At 45.4% G+C, this 27,041-nt stretch overlaps 1 protein-coding gene across 2 annotated transcripts in view; it reads left to right on the plus strand.

The window, feature by feature from the left end:
* CCR7 (C-C motif chemokine receptor 7) overlaps window positions 1-27,041 on the plus strand; it is a 58,551-nt gene that overhangs the window by 6,309 nt on the left and 25,201 nt on the right. Inside the window, exons 2-3 of one of the 2 annotated variants that reach the window (XM_053264147.1) lie at window positions 13,635-13,756; window positions 14,697-14,747. The exons of the other annotated variant lie outside the window; for it this stretch is intronic. The gene's annotated coding sequence lies outside the window, so the exon portion shown is untranslated. The remainder of the gene's footprint in view (window positions 1-13,634; window positions 13,757-14,696; window positions 14,748-27,041) is intronic. 2 annotated transcript variants of the gene reach the window in all.

Here is a 27,041-nt window from a genome sequence, read left to right on the forward strand (position 1 = left end):
ATGAATTGATTTTTTCATTTAAATTTGATTTCATTTTTTAATTCGTTAAAAAAAAAGAACCTAGGTCAAAGATATCATCATGCATAATAATCATAACCTCATTATATTATATGGACATGTTAAGAGCAGTATATGAGGATAAGAGATAATAGTCCTGATCAATCCTACTCTGCAGATGGTGTACATGCAGCACACATACACAGTCAAGCCCTTCCCTGCCGCCCCCAAAGTGCAGTGACAAAGATGGTCAACAAATTAATTGAGGATTTGGGATGATGGAGTAGACCTGAGTGAGAAGAAGTTATAAATTATTATAAATGCAAGAGATGGGGGTGGGGAATAGAAAGGGAAAACCAAAGTAACAAATTAGTCATGCAATCCTGAGGAAATGATTTTGGAGTGTATCCTCCACTGTAGAAGGGAAACAGCTAACATGGCAGCAGGCTGTGAAAGAGACCCCATTTGGGAACCTTTTAATGACGTTTTTGTGGGTAAGACAGGCATGTGCGTGAAATGCAAACAGTGCAACAAAGAAATGCAAGGCCCAGTTGCCCGAATGAAACAGCATTATGAGAAGTGTGTACCTATTACAGTGTGTACCTTTTTTCTAAAAAGAAACCCACATCTATCTCTGAATATGCATTAAGGTTATATTAGATTATTATTTTGTTAATTAAAAGATTGACGAGCTCGACTTGTATTTTTGAGCTGATATTATGGTAAAGTTATCTGAAAGATGGGCATCAGATGTTTGGACAGGGGCATAATTTCAGTGCTTGCCCTAGGCACTATTTTCCCTAGATACACCTCTGCTAGCTGGGTGCCCCAGCCTCAGACTTCACCAAGCTGCGGAAGCCCTGGTAATATGGGCGCTTCTCTCCTTGAGATTCTCAGATCCACTCCCTCCTCCCACCTTCTATCCCCCTCACCCCCGCCTCTCTCCTTTGCTTAGTGAGCAAAGAGGCACCTTTTAAAAGTGGAGATTCTCTTTATTGAACAGGGGAAGAGCAAACTGGCCCTACACATCCTCAGCAGAGCATCCCTTCAGTGGCTGTTGCTGGTCTGTCTTATGTTTCTTTTTAGATTGTGAGCCCTTTGGGAACAGCGAGCCATCTTTATATCTTTATTTTTCTCTATGTAAACCGCTTGGCAAACTTTTGTTGAAAAGCAGTATATAAATATCCGTTGTCGTCCTCTCTCTCTCTCCCCCTCCACTCCTTATCCCCTGCCCTCCTTTCTCTCTTAAAATGTTAAAATATTAGTAGTAGTTTATATATTATTCCTAATCATTGACAACCCGCACACCATTTGCCAACTCTTTTATTTGTAAAATCTTTTCATTAGTTTAGTATATATTTAAAAGACATTTGATGTCTGTGCTTTTTCGTGTCTTCTGCCAGAAACTGCTGTATCTTGCAAAAGAACCAGAGGGCCCCAGAGGGTGGTGTGTTTACCCCAATGTAGCTCCTGAGCATATATGGACTTCAAGTTGAAGACCTAGGACTCTATTGGTGAATTGGGCAGGTCCTTGGAGTTATCCTGTAAGGATCTTAAATTTGTGATACTGAAATGGGCAGGTCTCTGCTCTCACAGAGAGATCTTACATTCACCCTTGTTATATTGGTCAGGTATCCAGTTCTGGATAACTTAAATCCAGAGGCGTAACTAGGGAAAACGGCGCCCGGGGCAAGCACTGAAATTGCGCCCCCCCACCGCGCCTCCCCCGCCGCCGCCCCCCCCAGCATACATCTGACTGACACACATGTGTTTTTTCCTCACAACAACCCTGTGAAGTTGGCTTGAATCTCAAACAACAGAATTATGATGCAATGATGATACACACTACATCATACTTAGGTTTTCCCTCACAAGCAACAACCCTGTGGAGTTGGCTTGTATCTCAAACAGCAGAATTATGATGCAGTGATGATACACACCACATTATACTTAGGTTTTTCCTCACAAGCAACAACCCTGTGGAGTTGGCCTGTATCTCAAACAACAGAATTATGATGCAATGATGAAACACACAACATTATACTTAGGTTTTTCCTCACAAGCAACAACCCTGTGGAGTTGGCTTGTATCTCAAACAACAGAATTATGATGCAATGATGATACACACGACATCAAGGTTGACTCAGCCTTCCATACTTTCGAGGTCGGTAAAATGAGTACCCAGAATGTTGGGGGCAATATGCTAATCATTGTAAACCGCTTAGAGAGCTTCGGCTATAGAGCGGTATATAAATGTAAGTGCTATTGCTATTGCTATTATACTTAGGTTTTTCCTCACAAGCAACAACCCTGTGGAGTTGGCTTGTATCTCGAACAACAGAATTATGATGCAATGATTGATGATACACACCACATTATACTTTGGTTTTTCCTCACAAGCAAGAGAATATCTCCAAAGGCATATAACCCCCTCCCCCATTTTTCTTGCCAAACTTTGTGTCTTTAGCAGGATACCACAGGCACTTGTTAAAGCTAACACTGCAGGTTTTTCTGAGATGGAGCTGTTATAGGAGCACTTCAGAGTAAATTGAGATCACAAGGCAAGCTTTCACAGTGCAAAAACGAGCATGCCAGCAAGCAGAACTCATGGTAAAACTCTCTTGAAACACCTTGTAACAATGCACAGGCAGCTATGTTACACTGCTTGAGTCAACTCACACTGCTGTACCTCACAAACAACAACAGGCTGTGGGAATTGACTCTCAGTTCCATATACATGCATGCATTTAAGATTGAGTGCCAAAGAATCTTTATGATTGTTTTTCTTTCTTTTGGGGCGGAGAGAGGAGCGTATAATGCAAACATTAATACCTGTTAGGCACCTGAGAACCATAGCTGGGCAGCTAAATAAAAACCTGATTCTTTAATATGTTTTTTTCCCCACATGTGGCTTCTGTAGTTTTTGCAACTCATTCAATTTCTCACCCTGACACTTGGTCTGCTGCTTCCACCCGCCCGCCGCCGAATCCTTTCTTCCGTGCGGGTGTCCGTGTGTGTCCTCGTCATCCTGCCTGCGCCTGCTGCAGTGCAGCCCCAGCCCCAGCCCCAGCCCCAGCAACCTCCGTGACAGCGACTGCACCACCACGTGCAGCAAACAGAGGAGGATGGACTCACCGCACACATGCGCAGCGCGACTCGGCACGCCGGCCGAGTCGCGCATGCGTGCGTCACTGACTAGAGACCCTCTGGCTGGCAAGCCACTAGAGGGCCTCTTTCTGGCTGTTCCAGACTAAGCGAGCGACGGAGCGAGTGAGCCTCAGCCAAGCGCAGGCGCAGTGAGCAGCATGAAAGGCACCCGCCGCCAAGCCAGGCCACTGACTGGCTGCAAGCGAAGCAATGGGGGGGGGGGCGCGGGCGGGCAGGCACAGTGAGCAGCATGAAAGGTGCCCACCGCGGCCAAGCCAGGCCACTGATTGGCCGCCAGCAAAGCAAGGGGGGTGCGGGCGGTGTGGAAGGGACCACTCGTGGGGGAGGGGGCGCCGACGCGCTCCCTTGACTGCTGCAGCGCTGCTGCACTGAGCAGGAGAAATTTGTATTAAAATATTTTTTTAAAAAAATTGGTCATGGCGGCGCCCCCCATGTGACCTGAAAAGATGGCGCCCGGGGCACGTGCCCCCCTGCCCCCCTATAGTTACGCCTATGCTTAAATCAGATCTGAGAGCAATTGGGCGAGGCTCCAGCTTTATTCTTTAGCTGTAAACTTTGCTTTCAAATTGATTATGGATTACCAACTTGGTGCACCACTGACATCTGGTGGCATAACATGATGATGCACAGAATGTATCTTCAGAGTTAAACATATAATAAGCAAGGTCTTCTGAGTCCAGCTACTCCTGGGGCACAGCACAGCCTCATTTGCACATGAAAGGCTACCTGCTAACTTGTAAATTATGCAGATCAGGTTGGTTGCCCATGATCACTGTGACTTCAAGTTCTCAATTTGAATTTACTGCAAAATTAGACTCCTGACCTGATTAAGAGGTGCCTGATTCAGTGAGGATTTTCACAATTAATTTGACTTTTTATTTATCTCTGAACATTGAAAAGTAAAATTAAACCCAGCATTGTGAAATGTAAAATACTACATTTTATGTGCTGTGTGTGTTGTGTCCACCACAAGACAGCTGGAATAGGTCCAGACCAGGGAAGCCTGAGTTCAAAATCCCCATTCTGCCATGAAGCCCAACCTAACTTGCAGGGTCATTGTCAGGGTAAAAATAATAGCCATCTATGCCTCTCCAGACTCCTTGGGCTCCAAAGGCCATTGCAGTTGGGACTGATGGGAGGCTGCCGCTCCACATCTGCTGCTGGACTTCAGCTCCCACCATCCCTGATGCTTGGCCCATATGGCTGTGGATGATGGGAGTTGTAGTCCAATGCCTACAGAGGGGGCGAAGTTCTGCAGCATTGCTGCAGATCTAGGGTTCCCCATTGAAAAATCTGTTATTTTAATGCCTCCGTAGGCTTTTTGTATGATCAAACCCCAAACTCAATGACTGCACCTTTTAAAGCTTAAAAGTTTTATTCAAAGATTTAAGGTGTGTAAAATGGTAAATGTGTGGCAAAAGATACATCAAAATATAAGCATGAGCAAACTATAACATTCTAAGAAACTTGAAATGTGTGGCATTTAAAGCTACTATTAAGATTGATGTTGTAGATAATAAAATCCACCCCAATGTCTATTAGCCCTCTCTATACTAAGTGAATCTAAGTCCTTAACCTATACCTGCAAAAGAAATCATATTTACCCTTCTGGCAACTTGAGGTGTTTTCAGGCTTCTCCAAAAGGATTCAGGAAAAACTTAAAATAACAAACTAAGTAAAGAATTAGCTGACCAGTGCCGTGCAGGGCTGCTCAACTTCGGCCCTCCAGCTGTTTGGACTACAGCTCCCATAATCCCCAACCACAGTGGCCAATAGTCAGGGATTATGGGAGTTGTAGGCCAACATCTGCAGGTGAGCTGAAGTTGAGCAGCCCTGGAAGAATGTACTAAATCGTATAGAAGTTTTAATACTTAGAAGAGGATAGAATGCTTGAGACTAAGAATGATTGTTGTAAAGCAGAGAAGGGAAGAGAAAGAAAGTGCACAACTTTGGCATTACTGCAGGCATTAGACTACAACTCCCATCATCCCCAGCTAACTGAAGGACAAGGGAAGGAAGCCAATCAGAAAATAAATTTTATCCATCACTGGTCCCTCTTTACCAATTATTGGCACAATAAAGTGTTCACAAGTATATATGTGCATGTATCTTTAAACTATGATTGTATGTACTATGGCTGGTTATGTTTGCTTACAGACATGTAACTCTGCATCTCATCTCTCCCTTGGGGAATTATTCCTAATCTCTAGCCTAAATCTGCATCCTTATAACTGCAGCCAATTGGGGCAGGGGGCGGGACTTGAAAAAGTCTAGATATCAGTGTTTTAGCGATAAACTGAGAAGTGTGAGGCCAGACCCAAAAGCCTCTACCTGTGTAACTTGTTCTACTCTGGAGGAGAAGGAAGAATCCACAGACTTGGTCCCTTCTAGGAAACTGAGATCTGATCTTAAGAACAGAATTACAGCTAACTCCAAATTTTCTAGGGATGTGCACTAATCATGATTCAAAGAGTGATTCGAAACAGATTCCCGGCACCTTTAAACTGGAGGAGAACAGGTGCATACCTGCTCCTCCACTGCTTGCTGTTCTTCCTGAATCAGCAGTGCTCCTCCCAGCTACCTTCGCACGCTAACAGCACTCTCCCCTGGTTGCCCTTGCGTGACACCAGCACACACATAGCCTTCGTGCATGTGAAGGAGTAACAGCAGGAGAGAGGGCATGCCCTCAGCTCCTGCCTGTAGGCTCCCAACGGCATCTGGTGGGCCACTGTGTGAAACAGGATGCTGGACTAGATGAGCCTTGGGCCTGATCCAGCAGGGCTGTTCTTATGTTCTTAATCTCGCTGGTTGCAAAACTCCAGTCTTCTTTCTCGTAGGCATGTGCCTTACCCCCAGACCTTGGGGCCCTGGTCCATGGCCTCCAAGGGTCCTGGGGGGCCTCTGCGAGGGGGGGGGGCTCAGGCCACCACCCCATGCCTACCCCACTGCTGCCCTGCCATGAAGAACTGCCAAAATGTACCTTAGTTTTAGCTGCCAATGTGCTTGGGCAGGGGGTTGGGAGTGAGCCAATCAGGGCTCCCCCACCGCGTGGCGGAGTGGGGGAAGGCGGAGCAGCTGCTTGGCCAGACAGGCAGGCCCAGCGACTGCTCCACCCACTGCTGCCACGGGGGGAGGGAGGCCTGCTCAGGGAGGCCTGCTCAGCACACAAACACACACCCCGGCCATGCACATTGCTGGCTAAAATTAAGGTATATTTTGGCAGTTTGGCACAGCAGGGTGGGTGTCGGGTAGTGGCCGGAGGCCACTCAAAATGTGGCGTGGCCAGTCCAGGCACCAAAATTACCTAGGTGCGGCACTCGGCATGTGAGAAGGAATCAACATGACTACAGAATTCAGCTTGCTTTTGTAACAGAAAATGTTAGCAACAACAAACACATGCACTTCAAAGCATCTTCGCTTTCATGATTCTTATGAGGGTAACAAGAACAAAGCATTTTTTTAAAAAAAACCTTCGTTCCTAAATATCGCAGGATGCTTACTTTAGCTTGTTTTAATGTGTTACCCTAAGTTTAGAAAAATCCCATATGCTCAAAGACTTTGCCCTTGTGTAACAGGTGTCATCGAAACCATATCTCATTTTACGATATTGTGGGTTTTATAGGGATTCTTGTCAGTATACATGTTTCCTCTTTTAATCAATTTCCCAGGTCATACGGATTCATTTAATGCAATTTTTTTGCTGTCCGAACAGAAGGATGAGATTTCCTTAAATGTTGCCAATTTTGTCTGATTGCTAGTAAAATTTGACATCAGCTAGTAGTTGCTTTATAGCATGTACAGGTTGCATGTAGGGGGTTAAATTTATTTTGTATAGTATCACTAGATACCGCTAGTTATGTTTTGCACTGTGATTAATACATTTTTTCTTCTCGCGTTCGACCTGTAAGGTTGAATGACCTTACTGCTCTGTTTGCTTCTCTGTGACTGCTCTGTGTTTGCTGCTCTGTTGACCTTACTGCTCTGTGACAGTACAGGTGAAACTCGGAAAATTAGAATATCGTGCAAAAGTCCATTAATTTCAGTAATGCAAATTAAAAGGTGAAACTGATAGACAGACGCATTACATGCAAAGCGAGATAAGTCAAGCCTTAATTTGTTATAATTGTGATGATCATGGCGTACAGCTCATGAAAACCCCAAATCCACAATCCCAGAAAATTAGAATATTACATGGAACCAAGAAGACAAGGATTGTAGAATAGAACAATATCGGACCTCTGAAAAGTATACAGTGTACTGTGCTTGATTGGCCAGAAAACTCACCTGACCTGACCCCATAGAGAATCTATGGGGCATTGCCAAGAGAAGGATGAGAGACATGAGACCAAACAATGCAGAACTGCTGAAGGCCGCTAATGAAGCATCCTGGTCTTCCATAATACCTCATCAGTGCCACAGGCTGATAGCATCCATGCCACGCAGCATTGAGGCAGTAATTGCTGCAAAAGGGGCTCAAACCAAGTACTGAATACATATGCATGCTTATACTTTTCAGAGGTCCGATATTGTTCTATTCTTCAATCCTTGTCTTATTGGTTCCATGTAATATTCTAATTTTCTGGGATTGTGGATTTGGGGTTTTCATGAGCTGTACGCCATGATCATCACAATTATAACAAATTAAGGCTTGACTTATCTCGCTTTGCATGTAATGCGTCTATCTCATATATCAGTTTCACCTTTTAATTTGTATTACTGAAATTAATGGACTTTTGCACGATATTCTAATTTTCCGAGTTTCACCTGTACTGTCACAGAGCAGTAAGGTCAACAGAGTATATTAAAGATTGATTGAAGCATTTCAAATACATTTCAAATAAATCTGTTTTCTGCTGAAACAACTGGAGCGTTCCTGATGACAATTTTACTTTGATTAACCATGGAAGGGCAAATGTGCATTCACATATTGCCCGGCCTTAAGTCAACGTCCCTGCGAGCTATCGGGGAGCACTCTAGACACAATTCAAGTTTTTCATTGCTCATTGTAGCTTAGCCCGATCTATGTCCAGGGTAAAAAAAACCACTTTTTGCATCGGTTTTTTAGGCAAATTCAAAAAATCCCTAACTCACAGTACTTCAGCCCTCTTAATTCCGTGGTAAAGCCCACTGTCTGGGAAAGCTCCTGGTCAGTTCATTTTGCATCTTCAAGTGGCAGGACTTGCTCATTTGCTCCAACAACTTCCTGGAATTTGTAAGCAGGCATAATTGTTAGAATCACAATCAAGTGTGCTGGTCAGCTATTTCCTCCTACGAGAAGCAGCTTTGCTACTTCCTTAGCAAAAAGGAAAGAGATACACCTTAAGGCAAACACACAGGCATAGGCATTCACAGAAATATACAGCATTGCAACATAACTGAATTCTCTTCCTTGCCCACTCTTTTCAAAAGCTTGGGCCACCCATCTCTTGGTAACTTTCCCTTTTGGACTGAAGGAGCAGTTTATGTTTTGCAATACAAACATAAAGCAGTTGGCTATTTGGTTAGGCTGAACTACAGTGGCAAGGAATTCCATAGGTCACTTCCAGCTTGAGCTGCTGCAGAAATATTGGCATGATTACAATTGTAGACAGCATCTTGAGGTCTGAAGTCACCTTCTCCTTCACATACAGCACCTAAGAAGGAAAGAACGACAAAGTTAGAATCAAAATGACTAGTGTGTTGAGCTGGGCTTGGGAACCTCCCATCATCCAATGACCTTTGCCTGTCTTGTCTCTGAGAACTGTGTGAGGCCAGACGCCAGACCCCAAAGCCTCTTAGGCTGAGAGATAAGCAAGTGTCCAATTTTCTGTGCTGATCTTTGGATGTAAATTTTATTTGTTTGTTTGTTTACATTTTATATCCCGTTCTTCCTCCAAGGAGCCCAGAGCAGTGTACTACATACTTACATTTCTCCTCACAACAACCCTGTGAGGTAGGTTAGGCTGAGATTGAAGTGACTAGCCCAGAGTCACCCAGCAAGTATCATGGCTGAATGGGGATTTGAACTCCAGTCTCCCTGGTCCTAGTCCAGCACTCTAACCACTACACCTCACTGGCTCACTGATGACAAATGATGACAAGGCATAAGCATGCTGAAAGTATGTATATTCAGGTAATGGAAAATGGAGTCGGGTGGCAGCCCATGGCTGATGAGACTACCACAATAACTCTTCTTGCTGCTAATTATACAATGATATATGGATATTTTAGATATAAAGTCTGGGTGTTTAATGCTGTATAAAATGGTCTGGTTAAAAAAAAGAAAATCCCACCTATTGGTGGTAGATGCCCAGAGCAGACAAAAGTCAACAGCACAGCTCACCACCATTTATTTATTGTATTTATTTATTTGTTTGTTTGTTTGTTTGTTATATTTATACCCCACCCTTCCACTACACTACTGCTCAGGGTGGTTCACAATAATAAAATAGATACAATATACAATAAAAGTAATAAAATTAACAAAGTCCAGTAAACAAGTTAAAAGCCAGGTTAAAAACCACAATCAGTATTAAGTTCAAATTAAAAGTTATTTTAAAAGCTAAAAACTGGAAATTATAAAAACTAAAGAACCTACCAGATATAACCAAAGATGGAGCATTAAGAAGCCTCCTTAAAAAGGCGTGTCTTTCATTGGGTTTTTTTAAAACACTGAGGGAGGGACCATTCAAAGCAGACTTTCCCACCCGTGTCAAACAGCTCCAAGAATCTGGAGCTTCACCATAATGTCTAGGCTAAAGCTACTTCCTTATCATGTCAACACATTGATATCCCTCTCTCCCATAAAGGAGCCCAGAGAGGTGTACATGCAGGGGCGTAGTGACCATTGAGCAAGGGGGGACAATTGTCCCCAGGCCCCAAGAGCCTGGAGGGCCCCCAAGGCTCACCCTCACCCTTGGCCAGGGTGCCCTCTTGCCCCCTCTTGTAAGGCATGAATTTCTCAGAGTGCAAGGCATGCCCCACTCATCTCCTCTCCGGCTAGTGTTTCAATGATACACTGACTAGGGAGGGAGGGACTCCCCCCTGGGCACTGGCTCCTCCCCATGTCTGACATCAGTGTCTTTCCTGTTGGAATTTGCTATGTCTTTGAGCATTTTCTCTGTTCTGGTCTAGGGCATGCTTGTCTGTCACTGAATTCAGATGTAACAGGACACTGGAGGTCCCTTCACCTCTGGTTTCCTTGGGCACCAATCCAAATTTGGGAAACCAGAGCTGAAGGTGAGAAGGGGTCCGCGGTTTCCCTCTCCGAAATCCACTCTGAATCTCTGATTCACAGTAGAGTTTGGATGCCTCCAACTCTAGTTCTGCAGTGCCAGCATTACATCCAAACACTGGTGTCGCAGTTTCATCCCTACAAAGCTGGAGATGAGGGAGGAAGTTCCTCCCTCATTCCGGCCTGATTGGCTATGTGGGCTGTTCTTCTGCCAAGAAGGAAGCCTACACAGCCATTTCCCCTACTTCTCAGACTTGCTGACTGCAGAGAGGAAGCTCTCCTGAAAGGAAGGGAGCGTGGAACCTCAGGTCCATTAGACCTGCAGTTCCATGTTACATCTGAAGGGGGCCTATGTATATGTGTCTATGTTCAGTCTTGGAGTGGAATCTAAGTTTCAGTTAAGCTTCTTCACTTGCTGTCTTGAATTTCAAACCAAGAGGTTCTCCCTCTCTCTACATAAGAGACTGTTAGTCTGTTTATTGTTTTCTTAGCCTATATTTTTGATTAATAATAAATATCAAACTCTGGTTTCTCAGTTAAAGTTGACCTCTTGTACAATTACTTATAGAGGATAAGTAATTTTTCTGCAACATTTCCTCTCCTCCCAAAACTTCAAGTGAAGATTTTCTCCTCAAGCCATCTCTGTCTGCACCCCTGGGTCTGCCATGAATGATTCTGCTTGTAATCATTGTGCTTGCTGGTGGTGATGGTGCAGGTGTTTTTCCCCCTTTGGGGAATGTTGTATTTAAAGCCATGGGATGGTCTACTGTGATCCTACCATCGAAATATAAAATGTGGTAGCAAGCACAGAAATCTGCATTCAGAAAATCTGAGCATTCATCTTTTAGAAGTCTCGCCACAAAGGTGGTCTTAAGAGTGCACAAGCAATGCTTGGTGACAAGACAGGAACCAGGGCAGGGGCTTTATTACTCTGCATTGCTCTTTGCCCATCCATATGACTAGCATAAATGACATAAAAGGTACTTGATAAGCAGATGTATACACATTGGCTTAGTTTGCATAACTATATGCAAACTAACTGCATACAGACCTCAGGATTTGGCTTTCACTGATGCAAAGGTTGAGTTTATTTGATGCAGAGTTTGTTTTGTTGTTTACTGATTTCAGAGGGCAGCACAGACCCAGCCCTGATTCAAGCCAATGAGAAAATAAAAGAAAGTGACCATGTCTGCTGAACTGAGCATCTTCACCACCCACCTTCGTTTGACTCCCCCTCTCTCTCTCACTGTTCATTGCTGTCATCTTCGCCTCTGCTCTCATCCTGAGCGACAGCAGCTCTCTGGCCTGCTTCCAGTCCTTTTGAAGTGGCTTCTTGTTTTGTAGAGCTGTGAGGCTTTTGTCTCCTGTAAAGCAAGCTTGCAGATTTGATTGCATGCTGCTGCCAAGGGGCCCTCTGCTTGTGGTTAAAAGGTAGCGTGGATTGAATTCTCATCTCACACACCTGAAGGTGACCTTCGTGAGTCTCTGCAACAGCTCCAGAGATTTCAGGCAGTACTGACAATGTGCAAACAGCTCAGATGGGTGTCTTGCTGCCTGATTAAGGTCTGGCTTAAGGGGCACTTCACTTCCTTACCTCCAGTGCTTTAAGCTGACCCTGCCTACTGCAGGGTCGACATAGTGAAAACAAAGAGATTTGGATCTGGCAGACTGATGTTCAAGTCCCACCATAAATAGACAGATAGACAGACAGACAGATTAGATAGATACACTACAGCACATTTCAAGCATTCAATGTGCATTGCATTAATTAGCTCAGTAACAAGCATATAGGAAACTATCTTTTTCTGAGTCAGACCATAGGTCCAGCTAGCACAAGGTTGTCTACACTGACTGGCAGTGACTTCAGATGGGGTCTTTCCCAACCTTGCCTGGAGATGTATCTGGGAAGATCTATGTAGTAGGTATAACCGGAGTCACCACTGACACTGGCAAGAGAAATGGGCATTAGGGATGTGCAAATCGATTCAACTCGCACAAATCGATTCAACTCGCACAAATCGATTCAACTCAAATCTGGGTGATTCGAGTGATTGGACCTCAAATTTATTATTTATTATTTATTTATTTATTTGATTTATATACCGCCCTTCCAAAATGGCTCAGGGCGGTTTACAATTAAAACTAAAACAATGAAACTAAAACAATGAAAAGCTAAAACAAATTAAAATTAAGACACTAAAACAATGAAAAGCTAAAACAAATTAAAAACAATATAGCAATTAACAATTTAAAAACATTTTAAAACAACAATTAAACAGTTTACAGTAATTAAAAGCCCCAAAATCGGGTTAATTTTTTTTTTTAAACCCTGGAAAGCCAGGCCAAACAAATACGTTTTAAGGGCTCTCCTGAAGGCTACTAGAGAATTCAAACTACGGATTTCCACAGGGAGCACATTCCACAGCCCCAGAGCAGCCATGGAGAAGGCCCGCCTCCGAGTCGCCATCAGAATCACCCTTGAGAATGCTTACCAGATTTGAGGTTGAATTGAATCACTCTCGATTTGAGCTTGAATTGATTTGGCGATTCGAGCCTCCCCAGCAATCTCCATTTCCCCAGCAATTTCCATTTTGTCCCCTCCGAGCTTCTGCCATCACTGCCAGGGGTAAATTTTAAGGAATTTTTATGTGTGGATTCTCAGTTGTGAAATAACTTCTTCATAGGGATTCCTTGTGATGAAGTCATTTCATAACCAAGAATCCACCAGACATAAAAATTCCTAGAACATCACCCCTTTGCCCAATACCTTTTGGAGGTTTGGTGGCACTTGGCCCCGATTCAAATTGACCCAGATTCAAGCTTGAATCAAATCAGGCTGATTTGATTCAAACTGAAATTGCAAAAATCAATTTGTACACATCCCTAATGCATATTTGCAGTGAGCAACAGCAGCATATGCTTCTTCTTCCATAGCAACATCAAAGATAGCAATAGCAATAGCAATAGCACTTACATTTATATACCGGTCTATAGCCAGAGCTCTCTAAGCGGTTTACAATGATTTAGCATATTGCCCCCAACATTCTGGGTACTCATTTTACCGACCTCGGAAGGATGGAAGGCTGAGTCAACCTTGAGCCCCTGGTCAGGATCGAACTTGTAACCTTCTGGTTACAGGGCGGCAGTTTTACCACTGCGCCACCAGGGGCTCTTACTGCGCCATTTTGTGGGCAGTGACTTGATTGGCTGATCATCTCATATGTCATACTTTTCTCCCACTATCTGCATCTGCAAGTGGGCATTCTGCAGAGGCCCATGATGGGCATGGGCAACCTGAGCTGGCTGACCTCTGAAGCTGATCCTGAACATGAAGAAGCTTGGGAAGGGCATGTGCACAGGAGTGCCAGTACAGTTAAGGTGAGGAGCAAATGTAATCTTCTACCATATAATGCACTGAATATTCCATTGGTCATAAAACTGAAAGCCCTTTACCAGTCTGTGTAAAAATCACCATAGACTAACTAGGTGACAAGCATCACCACCTGTCCAAATTTGGTGCTGATCTATTGAGAAATGACTGAGATAACAGCATTTTGAAAATGTATACCAAAGAAGCTGATCTACATATGCTTGCAACCTTTTCTTTAAGCAAGGGAAATGTGACGCTGCAATCTATGTGCCCTTTCTCATGATCGCATGAGTGGGCTTGCCGGCGAGTGGTAGGGAACACTGCAGAAGCTTGCCTTCCTCACAGACAATCCTAGTGGTGCCAGGTCTGGGCATGCAATTTGCACACCCAGATATCCTGGGGCAGCAGCGTGGAGGTGCAGGGGTTGGGACGCATCAGGTGCAGGGTTGGGACGCATCTTGGAAATCCCACAATGCATTGTGCATGCACATTGTGCACGCATTGTCCATGCTGGCACCACACATGGGCAGCTAGGAGACAGCCCACCGATGTGCTGGCATAGCTGGGGGGAGATCTGGGATGGCGGCAATGGCGTCAAGCAGAGGAGCAGGTACTGGCCTACTCTCCTCCACTTTAAAGGGGCTGTGTAAGTCCTCAATTTTAAAGGGAGGTGCCTGCGATTTGGACAGCCAAATTGTGTTTCGGCACATCCCTACTAAGCATGAGCTGGAGGTGTGGCTATCTGTATGGGGGTTGTCTTTGGGATTGTCAGCTCTGTCTGACACATCCCCTCCATTCTGAACTTTGGCACACCTCTGATGTCCTCTTTCTTGTGGTGTGCAGTCCATTTCTGGCCACCAGCTAGTTTGTTGATGTTTGGTTTACCTTTTTTCATCCTTTTCCAAAAAATAATGTTATATCGTATGTGCACTTATTTTTTATTCCCAGAGGCCTGCAGACCAATCATAACATCTGTGGTGTGGCAAGATTCTTGGGAAGGTGAGTTGGGGGTTGCCTTACCTCTAATTCTTCCCTTGTATTCCTCCCCCTTTCAAAAATATTTTTTTCTATAGAGTATTTGAGCACATGCATGCTTGCACAAGCCGGCAAACAGACTTCACTTGCTGGGCATTTCTCCAATAGCTGTAACACCTCTGGATAATTTTCTTGGGGTACAGATCAAGGAGGGCTGACTGTGTTTCTGCCTGCCATTTTGTGGGCAGTAAGCATAAAGCTGAGGAAAGGATTCCCAAAGAAAGGTAACTGCCACAAAATCCAAGCTTTTACTGCCACAGTATGCTTTCCCGGGCAAGCAGCAAGGTGAATATGCACAAATACTCCTAAAATAAATCATTATTATTTTTAAATACAAGTGAGATCAGAGCAGAAACCCAGCAAAGTACCTTGGCTACCATCTGCCCAGAGATGAAGCACAGTCAAAACTCAGAATGAAGTCCCTGCCCCACCCTTCAAAGGAAAGGTAAAGTGTGCTGTTGAGTTGGTGTCGACTTCTGGTGACCACAGAGCCCTGTGGTTGTCTTTGGTATAATACAGGAGGGATTTACCATTGCCTCCTCCCTCACAGGATGAGATGATGCCTTTCAACAGAAAGAGAAGCAGTCCATATGGACAACCCATAATGACTCCAGTTAGCATTTATCATACTTTCTCATGCAGTAAACCTCTCTGTCTGAAAAACCGTAGTGCCTTCCAGACTTTTTTGTCCCTTTAAAATGTGCTCCAAAAATTAGGTCAATGGAGGGGTACGTGTGTGTGTATGTGTGTGTGTGTGTGTGTATGCATGTGTGTTTTAAATCAGGGAATTATTTCTCAAGTTCTTTGGTTTAAAGCTCCCCCTTATTTTAATAGATTAAGTTCCGATGTTCATGATTGTTCTATGATATGATGTCTATCCTTGAATTTCTTTCTGGACATTTACTATAGTGGGTGGCATTCTGGGGAAACACTGTTTCTTACAGAGATGCATCAGGCAGAAATTCATCAGGTACCTCTCTAGCAAGTGATTGAGGAAACTGCACCTGTTGACATTCTGTCTGGAAGCAGCCCTCCCCAGCCCAATATCAAGCTGGAAGACCAAGGCAAAGTGTGGGTTCATGGAGCCTGATTTCTAAAGCCAGCATAATATATGGAATTGTATTACATCTTTGCTGTTCACATGGATTTGAAAGTGACCATATTAACTAGCAATTTCCAAGCTTTTTGGAGCATGTGTGAACATTGTAAGCACCTTCACTCTCATCTTAACCTGAAGGTTATTTTTCATGTTCTATGAACATGCCTGGGTTCTGCCTCAAAACTGAATTTTTAAAGTGCTCCTATACTACTTGGGCAGAAGCTGCTGCAAGATTCTTCATACACTGAATTATTTGCAGATCGTTCCGGGAATTGTGACTTGGGGCAGGCAAAGTGGACATTGGATAATACACCAAACAGTCACAGCTTTTCTTCCAAGCTCACAATTTTAAACACACAAATACACACGGTAGAAGGTGCAAGGCAATGGTGCGTAGCATAGCTGTTAAGCAAAACAAGTGGCTGAACCTTTTTCTTCATACACATTGCAATGTAGCAACAAAAGACAGGTTGTGGTTGGGGTTTTTTTTTTTTCCATCTTCAGCTGCAGCCATGAGCAGGATAGCAATTTGCATAGCTTGTCAGCTTTGAGCAAGGTCTATGATTTACTAATAGCTGCCATTTTGTTAGGTACAGCAAAAACAAGCAAACGAATACTGTACTCTGTTTAAACCTGTAACGAGGGGCCCTGGGAATTGTAGCTGTACTCACCAAAATCCATAATCAGGGTCTAGTGTGCATGGAAGCTGTAAACCTAGGTGTGGGTTGGACCCTGTTGTATTATAGCACCCAGTGAGGCTTTTCTCATGATGGAGGGAAACCGGGCTAAGGGAGCCCAGCCCAGTTTCCCTCCATCATGAGAACCACTGGGTTCACAAGCCTGGTGGTTCAACAGCTGCTAGCCCACCTAAATACCCCTCTCCCAAATGAGGTTAACAGAACGAGTGTTCTGTTAACTTTGTTATTTTGATCATGTGTCTGCAGCCGTGGCTGATGCACTCAGGGTGTGGGGGGGAGAGGGGAGGGAGACCCCAGGAAGGTACTGCACACTTGCATGGTGCCTTCCTGGGGCTCTGGGGGCCGGGGCGCTACGCAGCGCTGCTCCCCTTCCCCCAACCTCAGGAGCATCCCAGAAAGCCACGGCTGGGTGTGGGAGCACCCGACTGAAGCTGCTGCTCGTCTGGGCAGCCAATCTGGCTGCCCAGCATCAATCAAATGCTCATGGATGGAGAGAGCGGGCTAAGCCACCCAGTGTCAGAAGTGGAGAGCAAGTTTTGCCCCCACCACTCTATTGGTCCCAAGCATGCCATTTTACTTTCCCTCTCGGACCGAATGCCTGTCACTGTCATTTAAATGAGAGGAAATAAAGGGAGGGACTCGGGGCCAAACTAGATGTGAAGTGGGAGTTGCAGGCTCTGAATGTCTGTTTCTTTTCCCAAAGGCAGCTGCGAGGGGAGAGGGATTTGGTTGGCTTAAGGCCATGGAGCAGGGGGAAGGGGGCCAAATCATCCCTCCCCCAGCATCAATGATCCAAATTTAATCTCATCCAAAAGCTATTATTTGTTGTGCCTGTAATATTTTGTCCACCGTGGTTCATAGCGGTGCAGTGATTCCAGATGCAAACTCTACCCCTCCCATCACAGAATTCTCATGAATCTGTCCTCTGCCTTTGATGACCCCAGTGCCTGGGATAAAAGACAGTGTTTTTTGCCCTCTCTCAATTGTGTCCCATATTGCAGTCTGTTTACTTTGTCACAAAACATTCCCAGTGGGATGAACCAGCCACATCTCCCCATCTTCCTGGGCCCCATGTCTTGGCCATGCTACAGTGGGAAGTGGTTTCTATTTGTTTGTTTGTTTGTTTGTTTAGCATATTTTTATACCGCCCAAAATGCAAGTTCTCTGGGCAGCTTACAAAACAATAAAAACAGCCCATGAAAAAGATTAACATATTTCAACAATTAAAATTAAAAAAGTTAAAACTATTAAAACTATTAAAACATAATTAAAACCATTTAAAGAAGAGCTACACAAGAGCTACACAATTAAAAGAAAATGAAGGCACTTTTCATCTTCCAGGCCTGGCCCAAGCCACCCTAACGCCTGAGGTGAGGCACGAGCCTCAGGTGGCAAGGCAAGAGCATGAGGAAGTGAGGGTAGGTACCCGCCTCCCCGCACCCACCCCAAGTGTCACTCACCAGCCTTGTCGTTCCCACCTTCCCTGCCACCCCTGTAGGGCTTCTGTGTTTGTTTTTGTTCTCCCTCACAGTAGCCCCTGCAGAGAGTCACAAGCACCAGGAAAGAAAGGGGTGGGATGGATAGTGTCAGCCAGAGGCGTATCTAGGGAAAATAGCGCCTAGGGCAAGTACTGAAATTGCGCCCCCTGTCCAAGCATCTGACACCCATCTTTCAGATAACTTTACCATAATATCAGCTGAAGAATACAAGTCAAGCTCGTTAATCTTTTAATATTTCAAAAACTATTTAGCAGTGGACGTAGCCAGACCAAAAAAAAATGCTGGAAAACTACAAATTTCAGTATGTGGGGGCTTATGAAAGACCCAAATACTATGTGGAGATGTACTTGGAAAACTAAACAGAAGTGCCTGTCTAATTCTCTACTATGCATTGTAGCATCACCATTACATAAGTTTTAAAAATCAATGGAGAATTTGACTTTACCCAGATACTCTGTAAATAATTAAAGGATATACAGAGTAAACTGTGTCACTGCTTGGAATATATTCTAGTCTTTCAGAAAGACAGTTAAAATGAGAGAAAGAGAGCAAGTAACTCCCAGTGGGCCTTAATATTAAGGGTTTCACACTGATTCAAAGACAAACTCACCATTAATAGCCATATTAGCAAGACATCACATTTAACTCACTTATCACAAGAAGCAAAGTAAGAGCAAATGAATACAATCCTAGCTCTTAAGCGTCAGCTCAGAATTCACAAGCCCTGATTCTCTGTACATAGTGCCAATCTGAATATGTGTACAGTGTCTTATATTATATTTTTATTATTATTATTTTTACCCGTAGCCCCTTTGGGGGGCTTCCTAAAGGCTGGGTGTTTTTTTTTCAAAGATTCCCCCTCACCCCGCTGGCCTCTAGGGCCTCGCAGGGACCATTTGAGCATGTGCAGTGGCCATTTTAAAAAATAATCTTAAAAAAAAAAAAGGCCACTTGAAACAAAATGGCCACCGCGCATGCTCAAATGGCCTCTGCAAAGCCTGGCATGACCTAGATCCTCACAGAGGCCATTTGAACATGCACGGTGGCCATTTTGTTTTTGGCAGCCTTTTAAAAATAAATAATAAATAATTTTACAAAATGGCGCCCCCCTTCAAGTGGTGCCCAGGGCACGTGCCCTGCCTGCCCTACCCCTAGATATGCCCCTGGTGTCAGCACTGTCATCTGGCACGGGGAGAAGGGGCTGGCAAAGGCATGGCTGGGCAAGTGGTAAATTGTTCCTTGCCTCAGGTGGGGGTTTCAGTTCAACCTCCTCTGCTGAGGTGCCATAGCAAGCGGCTGCCCCTCACCCCCATGATGCTCAAAGCATGTCAGGAACCAGGTTACCCTCACCCCTGCCTATAGCTCCCACCACCCCAATCTCCACACCACCACCTCCACATCATACCGCCCGCCCCCCCACACGTAAGTTAAGCATTGTTTTTCCACACGTAGGTTCTTGAGGGCACTAACCACACCACTTAGGACAGGCTAAAGGGGATTTTTTTGGGGGGGCAAGGAGTGTGGAGACCCTGGACTTCAACCCCGAAGTACAGGAGTAAGAGCGCCTCTGTGTAGGACACCGTTGGGGATGGGGCTGTAGGCTGTAACTCAGTGGCTGAGCATCTGCTTGGCATGCAGGTCCCAGATTCAATCCCTGGAATCTCTAGGTAGGGCTGGGAGAGACACCTGCCTGAAACGTTGGAGAGCTGCTGCCAATCAGTGTAGACCATACTGAGCTAGCTGGACCAATGGTCTGATTTAGTATAAGGCAGCTTCTAATGTCTCTATGTCACCTCTGCCCCTCTTCTTCACCCCCCCACTTCTCCTGCTCATTCTCCTGCTCATTCCATTCCCTGCCTGCCTTTTGAAAAGGCAGGGTCAGGGAAGGGAGAGTAAGGAAGTGTGTGGAGGACCCCACACTTCCTTCCACTCCCTTCTCTGAAGACTCAACATCCCACCTCCTGCCCTGCAGGGAGCCAGCAAGCAGACGAGCTGGAGAAAGAGTGGCCTAGCAGCAGCAGGGGTGCTACCACCACCGCCGCCACCACCACCACCACAAATGGGATGGTCAGTGAGGCAGGTGGCCAGAGACAGTAGCCTGGCATATCCACTGCATGTACCAATCCACAGCCTGAGGCAGTCACCTCACTAGGCCTCATTAATGAGTCAGCCCTGGAATCTTCTGTTTAACTACATCTAGCCCTCTCTCACAGAGCTACAATTCCTAGAGTTTCTCAGACAGAATGTCTGAACAATTTGGGGACTGTAATGGAGACAAGGCTCTGAGCCAAATTACAGGTTGGTCTCAAGTCCAACCTCTCCTTGGAGAGGACAGCTGGTCTTGGGGTAGCAAACATGACTTGTCCCCTTAGCTAAGCAGAGTCTGCCCTGGTTGCATATGAATGGGAGACAGGGGCGTAGCAAGGTTGGAGTGGGCCCAGAGACAAGATTTTAAAAGCCCCCCGCTCACTGAAGCTCCGTTCATGAAGTAAAGAAATCTTAAATGAGGCTGAACAGTGGTAACAAAAATCATAGTAAAATTGAAGGTTTTGTAAACTGTGGACGATGCAAGTGATTTAATGGTACTAGAGAAAGACATGCTGTTCTAGTAGCTCCAGGTCTGAACACTCACATCAGTTTTGGAGGAAGAATACAACTGAAGGAAGCCCGGGCAGGTGCGCAGCTGGGGCAGTCAGTCATGTGACTTGCCTCTGGGGGCCCCCCAAGGCAGTGGGCCCCCAGACAACTGTCTCCCCTTGCCCTATTATAGTTACGCCCCTGATGGGAGACTTGATGTGTGAGCACTGCAAGATATTCCCCTCAGGGGATGAAGCCACTCTGGGAAGAGCAGAAGGTTCCAAGTTCCCTCCCTGGCTTCTCCAAGAGAGGGCTGAGAGAGATTCCTGCCTGCAACCTTGGAGAAGCCGCTGCCAGTCTGTGAAGACAATACTGGGCTAGATAGACCAATGGTCTGACTCAGTATATGGCAGCTTCCTATGTTCCTATGTCATATTAGCCCAGGGTGTGTATGTTCTATTGCCAGAAAATGATGTGATCAGCACACTATGTTGCTAGTTTGGGCTAGTAGAGTGTTACAGCACCAAATATGTACAAAGCATTTGAACCTTAATTTCTGACAAATGGTATGTATGGCAGGAATAAGTCCAATGGGTTGACTTTTTTCTGGCATGGAGATGTAAAGATGGGGTATTTTCACCTGTTACATTTGTTTGCCAAGCTGAACTTTAGTTACTGGAAAACCATGACATCTAATGTTTGTTCCTTTTAAATCACCACTTAGAGCCGGGTCTCACGATCAGTGAGACCCGGTTTTGGAGGGTGCACAGGGAGAGTGGGCTAAGCCTGCACACGAGCAGGGAGGGAGCCCTGGGCGGCTGGATCACCCACCCACACAATTGCTGGCTCCGTGATGGAGCCAGTGGGGGCTGGGGACCTCGGGGACCGCATGGCCCCCGGAAGCTCCAGTATGCCCTGCACGACTGCGCAGGGCATACTGGGGAGACCCCTGGAGCCAGGAGGCGGCTTTTCACCTCCCCTCTGGGGGTCGACTCATGAGTAACCATGGCGCGGAGTTGCGCCGCGGCTACTCACAATCTTTAAAACCAGGTTTGCAGAGCACTCGCTCCGCAAACCTGGTTTTAGGGCAGGCGTAGTTAGGCAAGTTACCCGCCCAGGAACCACCCGGCTCGCAGCCAAGCCCTGTGGTTCACATGATGGGGCAAAATCGGGCTAGCCTTCACTAGCCCGATTTCACCCCATCGTGTGAATAGCCTCTTAATCTATCACAATTCATTGCAGTTGTGCTCACAACAATCCATTGACAAATGTCACTGCTCTTCACATTTAAGGTTAGAAAAGTGAATCTAAGAAATCATCACTTGCTAGCAGCCAAGCCATGCAATTATTCCAAATTCATTAGCCTGCTGCATCAGGGACAATAGAACGCTTCCAGAAAAAGCTCAAGGTATGTATGACAGGATTGCTTAGTCCATATGCATTGCCATGCAACAATCTGTTTGCTGGGCCCACTGGTTGACACATACAGCAAGGATGCACAGCAAGAGAGGAGCCTAACAGAAGTTTCTCAGCTAACTGCAATAGTGCAGCAGGAAGCAGCATTTCTTTACACCCTCTCCTTCCCCAGGAAGCCCTCTGTGCCACCCAAAAGCATGTCACTGAGGGTTGTAGAGTCCTCAGGGACATATTTTGATTTGACACAGAGGTCTTCCTGGGGAACAAGAGCGCATCAAATATTGCTGCTTCCGCTGCACTGTTGCCTAACAGAAGTCCTGTTAGGCTATTCTCTTGCTGCACCAGTACATCCTTGCTCTCCCTGTGAGCCCTTTCTCACGATTGTGTGAGAGGGCTGGAGGGCAGGTGGTGGAGAAGTCAGCAGAAGCTCGCCTTCCCACAGACGCTCCACGGCTGCTAGAGGCAGAAAGGTGTGGGGATTGGGGTGCATCACCCGGCCCCCGGAAATCCCACAATGCGCGGTGCATTATGGGAAACTCCCCAGTGATGGGCAGGTGGCCATCAGTGCTTCAGCACCAGCTGAAAGCAGCTGGTGCTGACACATGATCAGGTAAATGGGGATATGGGAGTGCTCACTCAATTAACCGTATTTAAGAGCCCGGCTTTTTAGCTGGGTTTGCTGTCAAGGCACCGCAGGGAGCGGTCGGCCCCTAGCGGTTCCCACGGGCAGCAAAGCCTAGGCTTAGCTGTCCTAGCCCCGTCCTGGCTGCTCGTGAGAACAGCATCAGTATCTCCTTGGATACCATGATAGTCTTCTGTTGTCATGGTTCTCTAAAATATAATGATTAGTCCATGACAGTAGTGAGACTTGACTACAGCTCTCTCTATAATCATTAAAGCCAATGTTTTCTCCACTGGACTATACCAGATCTTTCCCAGTCTAAACCTAGCAGACACAGTCATTGTGGGTATAAATGAATTGTAAAGCCTGCTGTCTTAATGCACTGCTCTGAATGATTGATAACAGTGTGTACAGTATCATGCTTGTGGGCTAGAAATTTTTACAACTTCCTGTTCTTGCATGCTCAGCGTAGAACTGAAGCTTGTCTTCTAGATCCATTTCCTGGAAGTGGTTTTAAATAATTGTTTAAAAAATCTCTAGAAGAAGATAGATGGCACACCTGCTGCTGCAAGATACAGCTATGCGGTTACAGGGGAAAGCAGCGATATGGGCCGAACTGCTAAACCCTTGAATGAATAGTTAACTGATAAAGAGCAAGTGATGCCACAATGATATGGAGAGGTTGCATCACTAATGCAAATCTTTGTATGCCATTCCAAGATCGGCTGGCAAAATCACACCATTCAAAAGTCAAAATAATTGTGCTGATTTATAAGAATACGGGGAAGTGGCATACAACAGGCTTGCCCTAGCCGCATTTAGCTCCCGTCACTTGGTGTGGGGCAGATTTTATTTTTAATGACTAGGAGGAACTTTTGCAAAGGACACTGCCCCATTATTGCCCAAACTGTAAGATGTCCCAAGGCAGCTTTTAATAGGGTTGCTTAAATTGTGAGCAGAGAATAGAAGTTTCATGGTGTTTGGGGAGTGTCTCTTCATTTACTAATGTACAATGCACATGTAAGAAGGCTTTCATTTACTAGTCTCACTGCAAAAGTAATCTTCAGTGACTATCGTGCTCAACCAGGAGCTTTTACACACATGGCTGTTAGTTCGAAATTCCTCCAGAATGGAGGGTGCAAATCCACATATCAGCTGGATTTACCTCGAAGTTACTGTGGACTATCAGGGACCAGTTCAGACACAACTCTGTTTCCCCCCGAATTATGGCGGTGCATTCAGGTTTAGCCCGAATTATGTACGACATTAAAAAATAACCGAGTCTTCTGATATGCCGCGATGCTTATCTGTGATGTGCGGAGGGGCCATTGCCAATAATTCGGCTTTTTTTTCCAGACTTGCACTTTTGTGTTGTTTTTCTAAAAAAATGTTTGCTGGGTGGGTTTCCGGATCGCCAAGTGTCAACATGAAGGGGAGTTTGACAGCTGTGTTTGGTGTGGTCTGCTCTTTGAGTGATTTGCAATTCCGAGCACTCTGGGTGGGGGGAGGGGTTGTGGCAGATTGGTGAATTTCCGAGGAGGGAGTACAGAAGGGGAGGGGGAGGGAGAAATTCCTGAGTTAAACAGGAATGCAAAATGTAGGTCTTCCTATAAGGCTTCATCTTATTGAAGCTTGGTCACCATAGGAACATAGGCTGTACATATGCAGATGTTGTTGGAGGATGCCTGGAAGCTTAACAATGAAGACTACAGGTTTGATGTAACCTGAGCCCTTTGTGTCTGAGCTGATTCCATGAGGCTGCATTTTTCTTCATCACAGAGAGAAAGCAATGATTTCTCCTTTAAACTTCCATGGCCTCTTAAATGGCCAGGGGTGGGGGGACATGAGGTGATGAAGGAAGTCACAAAGGCAAGTTCATTACAAAAATCAGCAAAGATATGGGTCAGATTCGGCAGGTTCGGGTTAAGCATTCTGTTGTGTTGACTAGTCAGCCTTGTGGAACACCAGCTGGCTGTCAAACAACAACAAAAATAATAATGAAGGGAGGTGTCTTGCGCCTCTTCCTCTGGGATGTAATTGGTGGGAATAAAAACCCAGAGCAAGCTGTGGGAACGCACACAGAGAAAGATCCACAGGGAATGTGGAGAGGAGACAAGGAAATGCTGAGGAAATGCAAACAGTCCATTTAATTCTGTGAATTAAACAGCTCTGAATCTGCTGCAAAGCAGATTCACTCTTCTGATAACCTATGGCATGAAGCCATGTCTGGATAACTTTCAGACCCCTTCTCTTGTTTTTAGGATCAAATGAGGTAAGATGGCAGAGGTGTGTGGCTGTATCTCTAGTCTCTCTAAATTTTTGTGATTGGGGGGATCCAGATAAGGACCATAGTGTGAGGAGATAAATTTAACCCTTCCCCCCACCCCGGTTGCTTAAGAATGAAAGGCACACAAACAAACGTTGCTCTTTGCCCTTTTAGGAAAAACCTACATCTGCACCTATGTTTTTCCTAAAAGGCAATATTGCAGTTTGTGGGGAGGAGGTGCATTTTCATCAAGGAGGTGCATTTTCATCAAGGTTATGCCTCCTCCCTTTGTCATGGTCCTGATCTGGATCAGAGGACTCCTTCGTAGCTGCTATTTGCAAAAATGAAAAGTGACTGGAGATGCAGTCATGCCTCTTTGATGTCACCACTACTTTGGGCCAGTTCTAACATTACATTTCTGCCTTTTATCTGTGAACAGGAGCGTAGCCACCATGGAGAATAGGAGGCCAAGTGCTCCGAGGCCAAAGATGTGCAGGGGCTACCTGCTGCGTGTGGCGGTGGCAGTGGAGGCAGGCAGCAGTGACGACGGACAGCAGGGTGGCGGGAGCAGGGGGGCACTGTCAAATCTTGGGCAGGGCTGCCTCCAACCTAGCTATGATCCTGTCTGTGAATTAGCTATATGTTGAGGCTATTCCCTAGATGAGGAGAAATTGGGCTAAGGGAGCCTAGCCTGATTTTTCCTGGTTGTGTGCTGCAACGGGAGCCATGCAGCTCCCAGTAGCAAACCTCCAAGAATACCCCTCCCCTTAAATGAGGTTAGCAGAGAGCATGAGGGGGATTGTGCAGGGCATCCTGGGACCTCCGGGGGCCGGGCAGCTCCTGATCCCAACCGCCCCTACCGGCTCCATGATGGAGCCAGTATTCATGTGCGCGGCCATTCCGGCTGCCCAGGGTCGGCTCCCTGCTCATTTGCAGGGAGAGCCCAGTTACGTACCCTATTATATAGCAACCATGTGTAGAAAGCCCCAGTTACCTCTTCTCCTTTACAAAGCATCTGCTGGACAATGCGCTTTGAACCACAGAAAGGATGCAGGTGAAGGTGGTGCTTCCCAACCAGCCTGTTTCTCTGACTGCTTTTGCCCTTGCCAATGTTCTGGTCCTGTGTTTAGCTCGTGAATCCAGGCCTCAGACCCCTCAAGGTAAAAGCACTTAGAGGAGGAAACAACTTGTTCTAGTAAGAACTAATCAGCCTACTTTCCTTTCACTTTCTCTACAACTGGACTAAATTTGGTTTAAATCAAGGTCCACAAGTTAGATCTCCTGCACCTCAAATGTTCATGTGTACACCATCTTGGATCGGGGTGGATGACATCATACGACACCACTGATGTGTCCCTGTGTGTCACTCACTACAAATGTACCAAATTTGGTTCAAATCGGTTAGACAGTCCTCAAGTTAGTGCATTTATTTATTTATTTATTTATTTATTACATTTATAAACTGCCCCATTCGAAGGCTCTGGGCAGTGTACAACAAGTTTATAAAGACACCCCCCAAACCACCATTTAAAACTTTGCTCAAAACAATATAAATACAATTTTAAAACAATTCAAAACCATTTAAAACCAATTAAAATACTTAAAAAACAATTTAATGTAAATTAAATTGCACTTCAAAAGTTCACATGTCCACCATCTTGAATCAGGGTGGATGACATCATCACAAACTACACCATTGGGGCATCACTATGTGTCTATACAGCTGTCGCAAATTTGGTTCAAATCGGTTAGACTGTCCACAAGTTAGTGCATTTGTGCCTCAAAAGTTTATGTATCTGCCCTATTGAATTGGATTGGATGACATGTTCACAATCTACATAGTTGAGGTGTCCCTATGTGTCCCTACAGCTGTAGCAAATTTGGTTCAAATCAGTTAAGCGGTTCACAAGTTATCCCACTTGTGCCTCCAAAGTTTACGCATTTGCACATCTTGAATCAGTGTGGATGACATCATCACAAACTATGCTGTTGAGGTGTCCCTGTGTGTCACTCACTGCAGCTGTACCCAATTTGGTTCAAATGGATTCAACAGTCCACAAATTAGCTGGCTTGCGCCTCAG

Source organism: Hemicordylus capensis, chromosome 6 (genome assembly GCF_027244095.1).
Source record: "Hemicordylus capensis ecotype Gifberg chromosome 6, rHemCap1.1.pri, whole genome shotgun sequence".
Lineage (NCBI taxonomy): Eukaryota > Metazoa > Chordata > Lepidosauria > Squamata > Cordylidae > Hemicordylus > Hemicordylus capensis.